At 36.1% G+C, this 15,766-nt stretch overlaps 1 protein-coding gene across 6 annotated transcripts in view; it reads left to right on the forward strand.

The window, feature by feature from the left end:
* CSMD3 (CUB and Sushi multiple domains 3) overlaps nucleotides 1-15,766 on the forward strand; it is a 1,190,044-nt gene that overhangs the window by 626,468 nt on the left and 547,810 nt on the right. The gene's annotated exons all lie outside the window — the stretch shown is intronic.

Here is a 15,766-nt window from a genome sequence, read left to right on the forward strand (position 1 = left end):
TACTGGTACTGCAGACTGGTGGGTTCACTTATTGGCCATAAAATCATACCTAGCCATCAAGATCTGAAGTTTAGGGTTGAATAGATGAAGTAGATCAACTAGGGTTTTTAATGTGGGCTAAAACAATGATCATGTATTTAAAAACAGGAAATGTTAGGAACTTATTTATTCCCCAGTCCTTGGGCTATTCATTCCGATAATCTACCTCTGATAGTGACATGAAAAATATTTTGGGGACACTATGTTGTGTTCTGTGCTGTGAACCTCAAAAACTTAAAGAACACTTTCTCTCAGAATTCCTTTCATAACTATTGATTTTCAATTCAGACTTTATGAACGCAGTGGACTTCCCTAAACCATCAAATCAAAGTTCACACTGAGTATTTCATCTCCAGTGGGAATAAAAATTAAAGCTTCATTCCATGAGCATTACCTTTTAGACTGTTCAATCAATAGATATAAATTGGTCCCCTAGTGAGAATGTGGGAGGGCTAGGAGAGAGAAAGGAAAAAGAAATACACTATGTTTAAAAAACCCTAAGACTGTGAGAGTAGCACGAGTGTATGTGCATACACATACACACATTATTCAGATCCAGACCTTATTGTAATGATATAGAGCTAATTTTTTACAAAACTCAAAGTAAAAAAGAAAAAATAGAGCAATAACTTTACAATTTTTAGATACTGAGAGAAAATAAAACAACTCTTTTTTTAAATACAGCCATACATCTTAAAAAACTAATTCTTCCTTAATCAAGAGAACCTCTGTCTAAATCCAGGACCCTGCTCTAGGTGGTGGTGGGGGGGGGGTTATGCCTTTGTTTCCCACCCCACCCCCATAACAGCTGAAGCATCTACATGCCTTCCCACCTTCACACATGCCACACTGTCTCTCACCACACTCCTCCATTTTCTGCATACCTACCATCCTCACTTGACCTCAGTTGCCTCAAAAAAAAAAAAAAAAAAATTATTAGTGGTTTTGCTGCCCACTTCAAAATTTTAATTGTCAAGTGCATATGATGCCCTTATTTCCTTTCCTATTGGAAGACAGGGATGGGGAGATTTTTAAATGAATTTTAAAAATCCTGTATTGAATGAATGAAATCAAATAGCAGGTGAGGTGAGAAGCATGGGATAATTAAGTGAAAAAAAATAGGCTTACAATTGGTTTTCTGAAGAAGATAATCCTAAAATTAGCTGGACAACAGAAGACCTTATAGAGAACAACTATATGGATGGGAAGTGCCTTTCTAACCGAAGTGAATAGTCAAATGGAAACAGTTCTATGTCACAGACTAACATGAGTCTCCTTCTGTTGCTGGTAGGAAAAAGAAGCAAAAGGTACATTTTTTCCTCTTCTCACATTCCTTTTGTTATACTGTCCCTTTTTTGGTGTAGTAATTCTATTTTGTCATATTTCCTCACTCTGAGAAGTTGTATTAATTTTAAAAAACTTATGTGATTCCCATTTTTCTTCCATATTCCTCTGTCTGTAACCAGAAAGTGTTTCTCAAACTTGCTTTTCTCCCTCAGAAACAAAATTACACTTCTCTGAAAATGTAACTCTTTTCCTTGCGTAAGGATGACTGAAACAGAACTTAGGTAGCACCTACTCCTGGAGGTGTTCAAATAAAAGCCAGCTGACTAGCTAACAGAGATTTTACAGTGCTAGAATTAGATCAGAAGTTCCTTTGAACTCTAAGATTCTGTAATAATAGAACTTACTGGATTTGTATCCACCAGAGAAGCTGATATAAATTTGAATGAATCTGAAGCATCTTTCTCAAGAAGGTTAACTTTCCCAACTTTAGAACCACCCATTTGGGCATTTGCAGGGCCCAGAGTAAGAATGCAAATAAATGCAAACTCATGTATCAAATGTCTAAATATTAGAAGTTATATATGGAAGCTACATATCATTAAATATAGTATGTTCCATCCTCCTACCTTTTCATGGAGACCTGAAAAGACAAGTTTGAATTTAGAATTCTAGGAATTGTGTGGTTTCCTTGTGGGGACATGAAGTCATGGGACAAATGTGTTCCTAGCCCCAGCCTACAGCTGCCACCCACTCTCACCAACCTCAGCTCCATCCTTCACCATGTGTGTGGACTTCCCAGCCTAAACATTCGAAGTGCCCACACCCCCCTGCAAGGACTTCCCACAGTCCAAGTGTACACATAGGGATCTTATGTTCTGGTCCTGGAAATAAGCACCTGGAAAGGAGGTTCACACGGGTCCAGGTAGCAGGGAAATTCTGGGTACTGGGTGCTTGTGAATTGTAGGACAGTGCTTCTCAAACAAACTGTAAAATAGATTTGTTTTTATTTCCAATCCATCTTAAACTGATACTTTTATAAAGTGAAGGAAAAATAAATTCCTAGAAAAATGAAATAAAAACACATATAAATACAATCCCATTATTTTTCTATTATGAAATTCACCACACAAAATTACTCTGTCAAATTACTCTAGAAGTTTGAAAGACTTACTCCCAATTTCTGTACTAATGACACTATGGGCTGGAAGCTAGTCTAGGATCTGGAAGAAGTGGGAGAGGGATGCAGGCACCAGGCAGACGCATCCCATCCCTGAGGGAGAATTAAGGAAAGGTCAGAGGAAGACCCTCCATGGGGAAGAGATTAGGAAAGGGGTCATCTTGCTCAAGTTTAAAAACAGTATTACATAGGTGGCATGATTAACTGTCAAGAATTTATTTTAAAACCCCAGATGAAAAGAATTTATTTTAAATGATACTCTCTTAACAGGTAAAACTGTCTCCATCTAGACATCTTATTTAGCAATGTTTATTAATCTGCGAACTCCTTCCTTTTTGATTTTTAAGTTTGATTCATATGCTAGTAAGTAACTTTTGGCACCAAAATTATTTTCATAAATAAATTTATTTTAAAAGATTTGATAGCTAAAAGTCAAAAAATGTAGTAAAAAAACATGAAAAAGACATGCATCTAACAAAAAACTAATATCATAGTATTTGCAATTATCTTATAAGAGGATGAACCCAGGCTATATTAAATTTATAAGTTCTCATTAATAAACACAGGACACATCACTTTGGTAAACATTTAACCAGATATGAAACATACCAACCTATTGTGTTTAGGTCATAGGATTAAATTAAGCATTGGAAATATGTGGCATTTTTGTTTCTCATTTTCTTTTAATATTTAAGTTCTAAAAAGTAAAGTCAATTGTCATATTCTATTCCATAAAAAATATATATAGTCCATAAAGTCATAACACATTCAATAGTTAAAATAACCCTCCAAAAAAGGAACTAATTACAAAAGGTTTTTAAAAACCATTCTTGTAATTACTTTCTCTGAAGTACAAAGCATTTAGTTTTTGCAATACAGTAACTTAAAAATAATTTAAGTATGCTATGTTTCTTCACCTTGAGACTTTGGCTCCAAAGAAATACTCATGATGAAGTTATCAGCAATAAAATTATTAAGTAATAGAGAATGCGTTGTAATTGGACATCATATGCAATACTGAATTCTCCATATAGTTTTATCAGATGAAAATTCCTAAAATAATGCCAACTTAAGTTGCAAACCGAAATTCGCAATTCAGAGATGTGTTGCTTCTGCCATTTGCTGTCCCATAGTCAATTGCCCATTTATACACTTGTCTCTGTTTCTCATTCATTTTCTCTCCAATGGAATTACTTGGAAGGCATTTTTTCCCCTTTGTGAAACAGCATTTTTTATTCCTGGCAACTTCATGGTGTTATAGTGACAAGTGTCAAAAGATCTCAGAATATGAACTTAGGCAGCTGATAAAAGTTCAGGTAATAGATTTGAACACTCATGCTATCATCTTTTAAAGGCTGTTAAAATAACATTAACTTTCTCCAGATTGTTTTCCATGTGCTTTTTTTCACACTTATGTGTATATTCACCTGATAGTAAAAATGGATGTAATAAATTCTAGAGAACTACCAGTGATGATAAGGCAGTTACTGGCATTGAATTCACCTCCAACCCTCACTTCATCTGCATAAAAAAGGAGAGGACATTGATTAATTAGTCCACCCTTCTTGTAGCATCAAAAGAAGATCGTTAGGCATTTGGTCAAGCATGTGATTCTCTTTGTTTTTCTTGCCTTTTCTCTCACATGCTTTGCTGTTTCCTTATTGAATTCATGGTGACACTGTAAAGATTAATTAGGTGAAAACTTGCAAAACAAAAGATGAGAAAAAAAAGTCTTCTAAGATACCTATGGAAATTTTATGAATATGCACTGATATTGATTGGATGACATTGTATTTGAACAAATAACTTAAGGGTAGAAATGTTGTTTTGGATATCTAAACATGGTTAATTCTCTTACTTTGAAATTCTAATTTCTTCTAAAAAATCAGTGTACTATGCAAAATTTCCTTCTCAGGTATGTGTTAGTATAGACTAGTAATACCCCTCCTTGGGAACTCTCTCTCTCTCTTTTTTTAATTTTAAATACACACCCATACACACACACACACACTTTTGTTAATATAGTTTTTTAATATTTTATTTATTTTAAGAATACTTTAATAAATAATATTTATATTAGCTTTCTAGAAAAGATAGCTTTGCTTTGTTATACTTATAGATTATTGTTATTGCTCTCAGCTCATTGGTCCATATGTTTTGACAAGCTACTTTGTCCAAGTTTTTTTTTTTTTTTTTTTTAAACTACTCAATGATTCACTCTGTTAAAATCTAGGCTCCACTCTTTTTGGTATCAGACCACTACACATGGTATTTTCCTTGAGCAAACTCTTCTACATCCAGGGAATTGTACCTTCCCAAATTTGCTTTTGTACTTTCCTCTCTTAATAATGAAAGAATCTAAATACCAATAAACACCATGGGCTAATGAAAGCAGGAATATACTAAATATAGCAACAAGGTAATATATTTAAGAGATTGCTGACCACAGTATAAATAAAAACTGCTTAGAAAATTGACCAGTGAGAAAAATTCTCCATCCCTTATCTCAGAGCTATTAAAAACAAGGAAAAAAATCTCTTCTTATTGCTCTTTGCTTTGCACTCTCCTTGCCCTCCTCCACTACATACAAATACTCACTCACTCACTCACTCACTTACGCATGTTTGCCATCATTTCAAGTTCCTTGAGAACAGTGACTATCTTTTACTCATCTTGGGTTTCCCAAAATACCTAACACAGAGCCTGTGTTAACACTGCTAGGTATTTCATGAATTATAGTGCGAGAGGCAAAGTTCCTCTGCACCAAGACGCTTACTGAGACATGTGAGCAGAGAAGGTATCTTTGCAAACATTGGCAAGGACATACTGTGATCTATGGATGCCTTAGTTCACTCGGGCCACTGTCACAACAATACCATAGACATGGTGGTTTATCGACCACAGAAATTTATTTCTCACAGTTCCAAAAGTTGGAAGTCCAAGATCACAGTGGCAGGAGAATCTGTGGTGAGGACTGACCTTCTGATTCTTAGATGGCCATCTTTTTAACATGTCTGCACAAGGCAGAAGGAGCCAGGGATCTCTCCGGGGCCTCTTTTATAAGGGCTGAATTTCACTGATGAGGGCTCAGCTCTCCTGACCTAATTTCTGGTCAAAGTCTCCACCTCCAAATACCCTCACACTGGGGATTAGGTTTCAATTTATGAAGTGGGAGGGGTGGGGCCCATTCATTCTCTAGCAGTGGGAATTTCAACAGCATTCACTGCTATCACATCCAGGGAAAAAAAATCAAACTGACAGCAGCAACTATTTCGTCCTGTGGACAAGATTTAATGCGTAGTCATGAAAATGACTTGCTGTTGGGCAATAGTAAATATATGTCCTTGGGACTTTAGAACCATTTAGGCCGCAATATGCAAATAGTCTCTGTGACATGTTGATTTCTAGCAACAAATTATTAAATATACAGATACCTTACTTTTACGGTTCTTCATCATTTCTTCGTTGTGATTATAGCTACATCTTTCTATTCTGAAAACAGTGATGATTTTACTAAAGAAAAAGTCAGTTTGTTATTGTTTGCTTTGGTGTGTGTATTTATTTTTGCATGGATTGAATTGTCTAAAATAAAAAAAGTTTTCTAGTTAGTGTTTCTCTCCTTTTAATCAGGAATATTTGTACTGTGGTAGGTATTTCAAAAGTGGTTGTAAAAAAGAAACTGGAACAAAATATAGAAAGGGTATCTAAATCGCTAGATTTCCTCCCACTAATAGTAAATATGATAAGACTGCACCTTGCTAGAGTGCTAAAAATATAAATGAAGTATGGCACACGTAGCTGAATATAAAGATATACGTGCTGAGGTCTTGATCTTCAAATTCTCTTTCCTAAAAACAAATGTTGATACAGAAATCTATCTGTGTATGATGGGCGCCTGGGTGGCTCAGTCGTTAAGCGTCTGCCTTCGGCTCAGGTCATGATCCCAGGGTCCTGGGATCGAGTCCCACATCGGGCTCCCTGCTCGGCGGGAAGCCTGCTTCTCCCTCTCCCACTCCCCCTGCTTGTGTTCCTGCTCTCGCTGTCTCTCTCTGTCAAAAAAATAAATAAAATCTTTAAAAAAAAAAAAAAAAAAAAAAAAAGAAATCTATCTGTGTATGAAATAAGAACTATGACAGACACCCTCATACACCTTATGCTTTCGAATTAGCCAATAAGAACTTCCGAAACCTAAATCCATGAATGAAATAAGTGCCACAATTACTGACTACTCAGTTACCTAAATGAGCTAACATTTATGTAGTTCTGTCGTTCCGAGTACTCTATGAATTATTATTTTTAAAGCAATATATTATTATTATTCCCATATGTTGATTCACTTTTTTTCTTTTTATTTTTCTCAGGTTTATTGAGATATAACTGACAAATAAAAGTGTTAAGTATTTAAGGTATATACCATGATGATTTGATGATATATGTATATATTGTGAAAGGATTTTCCTCATTGAGTTAGTTCATCCTTCCATCATTTCACATATTTACCTTTTCCTTTTTTCTTTTTTTTTTGATGTGAACATATAAGTTCTATTCTTAGCAAATTTCAGTTATACAAGACAGCAATAGAGCATTATCAATCATAGTCACCATGTTGTACAGTAGATCTCAGAACTTACCTTGTAACTGAAAAATCATACCCTTTTACCAACCTCTGTCTATTTCCCCCACTCCCCAACACCTGCCAACCATATTCTACTTTCTGTTTTTATGAGTTTGACTTTTTTAAAAAAAGACTTCACATGTAAGTGATACCATACAGTATTTGTCTTTCTCTCTCTGGGTTTTTTTCATTTAGCATAATGTCCTCCAGTTTCATTCATGTTGTTGCAAATGACAGGATTGCCTTCTTTTTTAAGGCTGAATACTATTCCATCGTATAATATGCCACATTTTCTTGATTCATTCATCAGCTAGTGGACACAGGTTGTTTCTACAGCTTGGCTGTTGTGGATAATGCTGCAGTGAACATGGGAGTACAGATACCTCTTGGAGATACTGATTTCATTTCCTTTGAATATATACCTGGAAGTGGGATTGCTGGATAGTATGGTAGTTCTGTTTTTAATTTCTTGAAAAACCTTCATACTGTTTCATAGTGACTGTACCAATTTACCTTCCCACCAGGTATACAAGGGTTTCTTTTCCTCCACATCCTCACCAACATGTGTTACTTTTTTGTCTTTTTGATAATAACCATCCGAATGATGTGAGGCATCACCACTTTCTGATGTCACCCAACTGGTGATATTTCAAGGTTTCAGGGTTGTTCTTTTTTTTTTTTTTTTTTAAATCTAATATTTTGCAGCCATCATCATGTGTAGTGAATTTCATGTATCCAAAATTAACATATAAATCACCCTTGATAGTACTATACTAGAAGAATTAATGTTAAATATATTTCCATAAAAAGCAAATGTTACATATTTGTATGATATAAAAAGATATATTGGAATGTAGGAATATAGCTGTTATCTCTAATGGATGCACACATATGCCTAGAGTGATTATAAAGAAAATCAAGCATTGAGCCTAATAGAAATTTTATAGATTCCATCCTATATTTTATATTGTATTTGAGTGCTTCAGAAAGATTTCTGAGTGCACTTATTTAGGGAGTTTACTCTTTTATTCTAGCACAAAGGGCAAACTAGGAAGATTAGGATGTGTTAACTCTGGGGTTATTCAGCCTGTTAACAAACATGTATTAGAGAAGTTTTTTTTTTTTAAGTTTATAGATAATAGGTTCAAAAAGGCATATTAAAAACACACTAACACCAGGGTGCCTTTGTGGCTCAGTCAGTTAAGCATCCAAATCTTGATTTCACCTAGGGTCATGATCTCAGGGTCGTGAGGTCAAGCCCTGCATTGGGCTCTGCGCTGAGCATGGATCCTGCTTAAGATTCTCTCTCTCCCTTCCCCTCTGCCCATTCCCCCTCATGCTCTCTCTCTAAAAAAAACCCAAAAGCCAAAAAACAAACAAACAAAAAAAACATACTAAAACCATTTGAATACTCATTTGAGAATGATGTAAGACTCCCTCCTCCATGGCAAAAAAAGCACCCTTTATTGTCAAAGAGTGTGAGCTGAATAGAAAGTTGTCCAAAGTAGGTGAATCCTAGAGTTTGAGTCTAAACTAAAGTGCTTGAGAGGCTGTCGGGAGGAATTAGCCATTGAGGCTGCATGCAAAGAGCATAGTTTCAAGTGAGATATCAGTGTTAAGAAAATATAATTAAAAATAAAATCACCTACCAACAAAGTGAATCCTCTTCACTATATGTAGAAAAGAATGAATCAGTTTTACTATTAAGGATTAAACCAGACTGTGACACACATTATAGGCAATCTGTTAAAGAGATTGCAAAAAGAGAAAAATAATCTCACCCATTTGTATAACCATTACATACATGTTAATTATCCTTATCAAAAGTAAAACAAAATGAACTCCTTTCCTTATGATAAGCTGGAAGTTACATCCTGGAGCAAAGCACCTAGGCTTTAACTCTCACGCACAGAAGCAGGGTGAAGGGGCGCCATCTTTCTTCATGTTCACATTTTGAAGAGATGGCTCCAAGGCCTTCATGAAAGACATTCTTGGTGTGCAAAACTGGAAGAGGTTTGTTTAGTTTTCAAAACATTTAAATAAGCCTGAAAAACACAGAGAAAGCAAGCATTTATAATTCTAAGTTTTCTAAAGGAAATGATAAAAAGAAATGGAAAAGTAGGAAAGTTTTCTTTCCCTTTTGGAACCAAGGACAGTTTGAAAATTTTTTTTAATTTGTATTTGCACTTATAATTTTTCTTTTTGTGACTACTTTATAATAAAACTACAATTTTATAATCATCTCTATTGCTGTTTCTACTTTCCTCTGGGCAGTTTGCAGTCATCTAAATATACAGCAAATTCACAGTAAAATACAAAGCAAAGCAATTATCAGGAATACAATAGGATGAATTTAAAATTTCAGTACAATATTAGCCTTGGAGGAATAACTTTTAAATATGTTGTACCAATGGTGAATGGGTAAAGCAAATTCTTGAATAGCAATGGCCAAATATTCTCTTTCATCATACATTAGTTTTACAAATTGCTATGTTGTCTATATTGCTTACACTTTCAAATGATTCACTGTCTATTGTATTATTTTATAGCTCCTTACGAAATCTTACCAATCCAAGCCTAAGAAGTAGCTTCACCCTGGAGCCTGAATCTAATTTTTCAGTAAGAGTTTATTTCTTGAGAGTCCCAGTAAATTTCCCCTAAGTTCTCATCAATTACATGAGCAACATTATATTTACAAGATAATCTAGACTCTTCGGTAATTATTCCATCTTCCCAAATAATTTTCCCTAGATGGAAACACAAAGATACTCAGTACCATTATCTGGTACTATTATGAAGCACCTGTTGAAGGGTACATATTGGACTTCCAGTGTTTAATAATACATGACTCTAATTATTTTAAGTCTTGGGGACAAACCCAACCTAAGGGGCATGTTTTGCGTGGGTCAAAATCAATATTTATATTATTATAACAGTAAATTAAATCTCTGTGGATAACAGACATTCACTTTTATTTATCTACACTTGGACTGGAGAGAACTTGTTATTTCAAAGTTAATCAAGGCATTAAACCTGTCTTCTGCAGCTTAGTCTGTAAAAACCAGATTTCTGTTTGTCTTCTAATTAAATGCTTTTCATTTTGCAGCATCCTACCAAACAAGTTAACAAAACTGTATTTTTATGTCAAAATTAGAAAGTGAGTATCAGGATGGGTATTAGTTACTTTACTCTGGTATTATTAAAAATTAGTAAGAAGATAATCTCACTTTTTGCTCTGCCAATAATTAGATGGCTGGACTGAGAAGTCCAGATCATGTGTCTACTGGTGTAAGAGAAAAATTATGCTAGACTAGTTAAACAGTTAGGGAAGACTTTATTCAAGACTATTGACTTCTACTGCAATAGAGCCCAAGACTATTGAAATAGGAGTCAGTACCATTACAATAAGGAAGAGGAATTAAACTCAACTCTACTGAAATAAAAGGTGGGGTAGGTTTTACAAGCTGGGATAAACTAGAGGGAAAGTACTGGAGAACAGTAGGTGGGAGATTAGTCAATGTGAATAGGTCACCTATGTCTGCTAATAGATGCTGATCAAAGTTGAGCAGACAGAAAGATCAGAGTGCTAACTCGTTTCATGATTATATTTCAGAGGGATGGCTCCCACTCCTTGAGAAACACATTCTTGGGTTGTAGAAAACTTGCTTCTTGAAGTGTAGAGAAAGATGTACAGTTCCAAGTTTTCTAAAGTAAAGGCTCTAAAAAAAAAAAAAAGTAGAATAGGACCCTGTAGTCAGGAAGAAAACACTCCTAAAGTTTAGTTAAGCTCAGGGGAACATTAGGCTGTCTTGGCCACTGGGAATACAATTTTGAGATGTCTGGGAATAGTGATTGTGGGACATATTACTGGGAGTACAGAAGGAAAACTATAGTTTAACAAATAGCATGTTTTTTTTTTCATAATAAAATGTGATTTTTAAAAGATATTGAAATAACACCACTGTGAATAATACAGTAAGGTAGTCCATGAAAATCATACATTAGCTAGAATACCTTTTTTCAGTTGAGTTCAGTGCCATCATCAGTTGCTCTAGAAAATTTAATTTTCAAGTCCTTTGTGAGAACCACCGCCTAGCCCTTCACATGCTGCTGGCTTCACTTGGCAAGCCCGGGTCTCCCTTGGTTTTCTTTTTTCACTTTGATAGTTGTATGGGTGATCAGCAGCATTTGAAAGAGTCCCTCCAGGGGCGCCTGGGTGGCTCAGTCGTTAAGCGTCTGCCTTCGGCTCAGGTCACGATCCCAGCGTCCTGGGATCGAGCCCCGCATCGGGCTCCCTGCTCCGCGGGAAGCCTGCTTCTCCCTCTCCCACTCCTCCTGCTTGTGTTCCCTCTCTCGCTGTGTCTCTGTCTGTCAAATAAATAAATAAAATCTTTAAAAAAAAAAAAAAAAAAAAAAAAAGAAAGAGTCCCTCCAGCACGGGAAGAGCCTATCTTTCCTCTACAACAGTTTTAGGTAGACAGAATCTCCTGGTCAATAGAGGTAGCAGACTTGTTCTGGTGGTTATTTCAAGGTCCTTTACCTTATAACTTTATGTCTCAGGACTTCTGGGGAAGAAAGAAGCCCTTTGAAGTATTGAACATGTTTATGAGAGCATTCAGTTAAATTGGGTACAGGACATGATCTCTGACCCAAATTCATAAGCCTGACAAATATAAGTTCAAAGGGAAAAATATTATGCTTGCTTGCAGAGGTTGCTCTAATTTTTCACAAAGCTAGCAGTAAAGTTCTAGGCCATTTTAATCTAGTATATTGGTGAATTTTAGCAAATGCATTTGATTGATCTTACAGGAATCTGTAAATATTTGCATCATACTGGATGGCAGTAGAAATCAGATAACTTCCTCTCTCTGATTCATTATGCTCTAGTATTCCCAAAGTGGAAAATGTTTGTATGAAGAGAGACTTTACCACTACTTGAGCATTGGCATCTGAAGAGAGAAACAACTTATTCAGACCATCCAGATATCATAATACCATAACTAGACAAAATCTCTTACATTCCACAGGAAATAATTCCTAGAAATCCAAATGCCACCAAAATTCTAGAGAAGTTGGTTGGGGAAAACTGCCTACACAGACCTTGGGAGTGGCATGTAAAGAATTCTGCTGGCAAACTTTTCATCTCTTTAATATGTTGTGAATAACTTCATCTTTTAGGTATATGTGGTAAGAGTCTAGCGCCTTTAAAAATCCCTCTTTTACTTAGGTGATTATATTGATGACACAACATTGCTAACCAAGAAATAAGGACTGTGGCCTAAGAATGTTTTTGTTAGATAATTCCTAGAGTTCAGTCAAATTACTTTTAGCTCCTTTTCTAATCCATTTGTACATTTTTTGTGTGTGAAGCATATTTTGGAAATTAATAAAAATTGCTTGTTTTATTGAATGCGAGGCTTCTAAGTTTGAAATCCGCCACATTTAGCAGTGGCTTTTAAAGCTCTGTCAGCAAAATCATTGCCCTCAGAAGCTTTCATTTCTGCCTGTGTGAGCTCTACAAGACGTTACTGATCTGAGCAGACAGTTGCACAGCCTTTAACAAGTCAGCTATCAATTTTCCATGAGATACTTTATTTCCCCTCAAAGTATAGAATTTTCTGCTTTTTTTCCCCCAAATTTGTTCTGTTGCATGACAGACAACAAACACATATTATATGGGGGTGCAGTTCTTGTGATTGCTATTGATGAGGCTGCTTGTGCTAACCTTAGTTCTAGGCAAAATAGAAGCTTCCAAAGTTTCGTAAGAAGTCAGCGTACCATGCAAAGCCTTACGTTGGCCACTTTTATCCTGAGTACGTGACCCATCTGCAAATATTATGAACAAGAATATAAGACAAACCAAGTCAGGGCCTAGTGTCTTCTTCTATTACCATTGAACAGTGGTGATCATCTAATTGATTAGGATCTGGTAAAAACAAAACAAAACAAAAACAAAAATCAGGATCTAAGAGATTGCATTTCCTAACAGTATTTTTTTTTTTTTAATGACCATTTATAACTAGTCTGATGGCATACCCACAGATTTGGAACCTTACTTGTGAGATAGCTCTCACAGCACATAGGACATGGGAGTAAGTCAAGTGACTCAATCTAAGGACCTGAGCCTTTTTAAAAGGTCTGTCTGCCGCTACCGCAGAGTCCCAGTATCCCCAGTGCCCTGGCCTCCAGAAGCACTGAGAAATACATTATTAAAGTGTGGTCTAATCCCTGCTTTTGAGTTAAAACTCCAAAAGTGGTGCCCTTATTTTCATGACAACGCAACTAGAAAGGCTTTTCAAAATTCAGAATCCCCCAGCGCTGAGACGATGCCAAGCAATCATCACACAATTGCTCTATCAGAGGTTTTGCCCACTCTGCAAAGGTTTGAATCCATTGTCTACAATACCCTGCTAGTCCCCCAAATTGGCTAAGTTGTTTTTATTTAATAAGGTATTTCATTTGCAAAATGGGCTGACTCCGATATTGTATCCTTTTGGGGCCTTCCCCATCCACAGATACCCTGAATATTTTACCTTAGGCAGTAGTGCAGTTTATCTCGTGAGGCCTTGTGTCCTTGTGAACGGAGGGAATTGTAACAAAGGCAAAGCATCAGCTCTGCTTGGCTTTTTAGTTTCTGATTCTACCAGCAAACCATCCATATATTGAATACCTATGGATCCTTCTGGTGGGAGAGCTTTCTCTAAGTTTTCCTATAAATGACTGGAGAAATAGTAGGAGAGTACTGAAATCCTCGAGGTATCTTTTTTTTTTTTTTTTTGCCATTAATATTGGACTCCTTCATAAGTAAAAGTAAACAAGATTTAGACTTGTCCATGAGGGGAACTAGGAAAAACAACAACAACAATAACAACAACCAGAAATAGATAGATTGGAGAAAAACCTTGCAGAGGATGGTACCAAAGTTATTAATAGTTCTGGTGTTAGGAACTACAGGCATTAATGGAACAATTTTATTTCCTAAAAATCTTGTACAAAGGTCAACCATCTTTATCATATTTACTTTACTTCTTTACTGGGAATTTGGCAGTATTAATATTACAGGGTGAGTGCCCTTTCTTTTATAATTATCCTTTGTTTTTCTAATTTTTTTACAACTGTTTTTTTCCTTCTAATTGAGCCCTCAACAAAGGGTATTGTTCGACATATGACTTACGCTTCTGATAAGTGATTTCTATTGGTTCTACATCTCAGATTAAACCAGTGTTGTTATTCCTTGGGCCCAAAGTAATACATTGATTTGTTTCTGTTCAGGGTAGTTTTCCAGCATGGTATAAGCCTGCTATTCCCTGCTATATCCCTTTTCTTTCAGAAGGCACACAGTAACCAAACCAGATGCTTTTTCCAAGGGCAATTCACAGACACTCCAAATGGAATATACAATATGGTAGTCTTAATTTGCACAAGATATCTCTCCCCAATAGGCTTACAGGACAATCGGGAGAAATTAAGAAAATGTGTTCCTCAGTCACAGGATCTATTCAGGTTGGAACCACAGAAGGAAAGAAAGAAGCATAAAGCTGATTCAAACTACCAATGACCTCTATTGATCTATCACCAGATGGAGAATGAGGAATTTCTGGGGAAATTTCAGAATAAGTAACACTACTGTCTACCAGAAAAAGCAATGATATGTTAGCCAAAGGGAAAGTTATTGAAACATACATTTCACCAGTTCCTACCACTGAGATTTCCTCAGTCTGTCAATTTTAAACCATTTTGCCAGGTATTTCTTAGCCTTCTGGACATTCCTGATTCCTATTTCTGCAATTTCTACATCCTTTGGAGTCTTTTTTTTTTTTTTCCAATTCCTCTTCCAGTATTGCAGCCTCTTGCGATAATAAAATACTATTTTCTCTTCAGTTCCCTTCACAGATTGGTCACCACTATAGAGATTATTTCCTTTAGTAAATAGTCTTAACTGAACAGTTAACCTGCAGTTTTTAACTTCTTATTTTCTTCTTCATATTTGTTCAGATTGTCCCCAAACCAAGTAATTACTGCTAAGACTTGAGTAATAGTCATCCTTGCCATTCTACTCCCTTTTCCTTAATTTCAGCTTGGATAACCAACAAGAGAAGCCAAGACAAAGATGGATAGAATAGAACCAAGGGATGATTTTGATCCGCCCCTGGATCCATGCTTCTAAATGCTGAAAAAGTATCAACAAACTGTTGATGGAAAATAATAGGGGATTCACCTGTCTTCTGTTTGTAATAACACTGTGGTTTCTCCCAGGTCACCTTTAGAGGAAAGGCTGTGAGCAGTCTCTTTCAGTGGGTCTTCCAAACCCTTAGTTCTTCCACAGTTGTGGAGGATGGTGGCTAATCTTTGGTGTGCTGGGTCATCTTCTGGTCCCCCAAATGCTTGCTCCATCAAATGAGCAAAATCTGTTGGCTGCAGAATTCCACACTGTAGCTAGTACACATCCCCAAGTGTGGGGCTATAAATTTAAAGAATAAAGAGACAGGAGAGGCAGAAGGAGCGGAGACAGCAGGAGAAAGGAAGACAGGCCTCTGTGAAAGAGAAAGTCCCTTGAATTCTCACATGTTTTCTTCCATTCTTCCCAGTCTTTTCTCTATCTAAATCATTTTTAACTTTCCTCTTAGAATGATATCCATCCAATAAAT

The sequence above is a fragment of the Halichoerus grypus genome, chromosome 5, assembly GCF_964656455.1.
Source record: "Halichoerus grypus chromosome 5, mHalGry1.hap1.1, whole genome shotgun sequence".
Lineage (NCBI taxonomy): Eukaryota > Metazoa > Chordata > Mammalia > Carnivora > Phocidae > Halichoerus > Halichoerus grypus.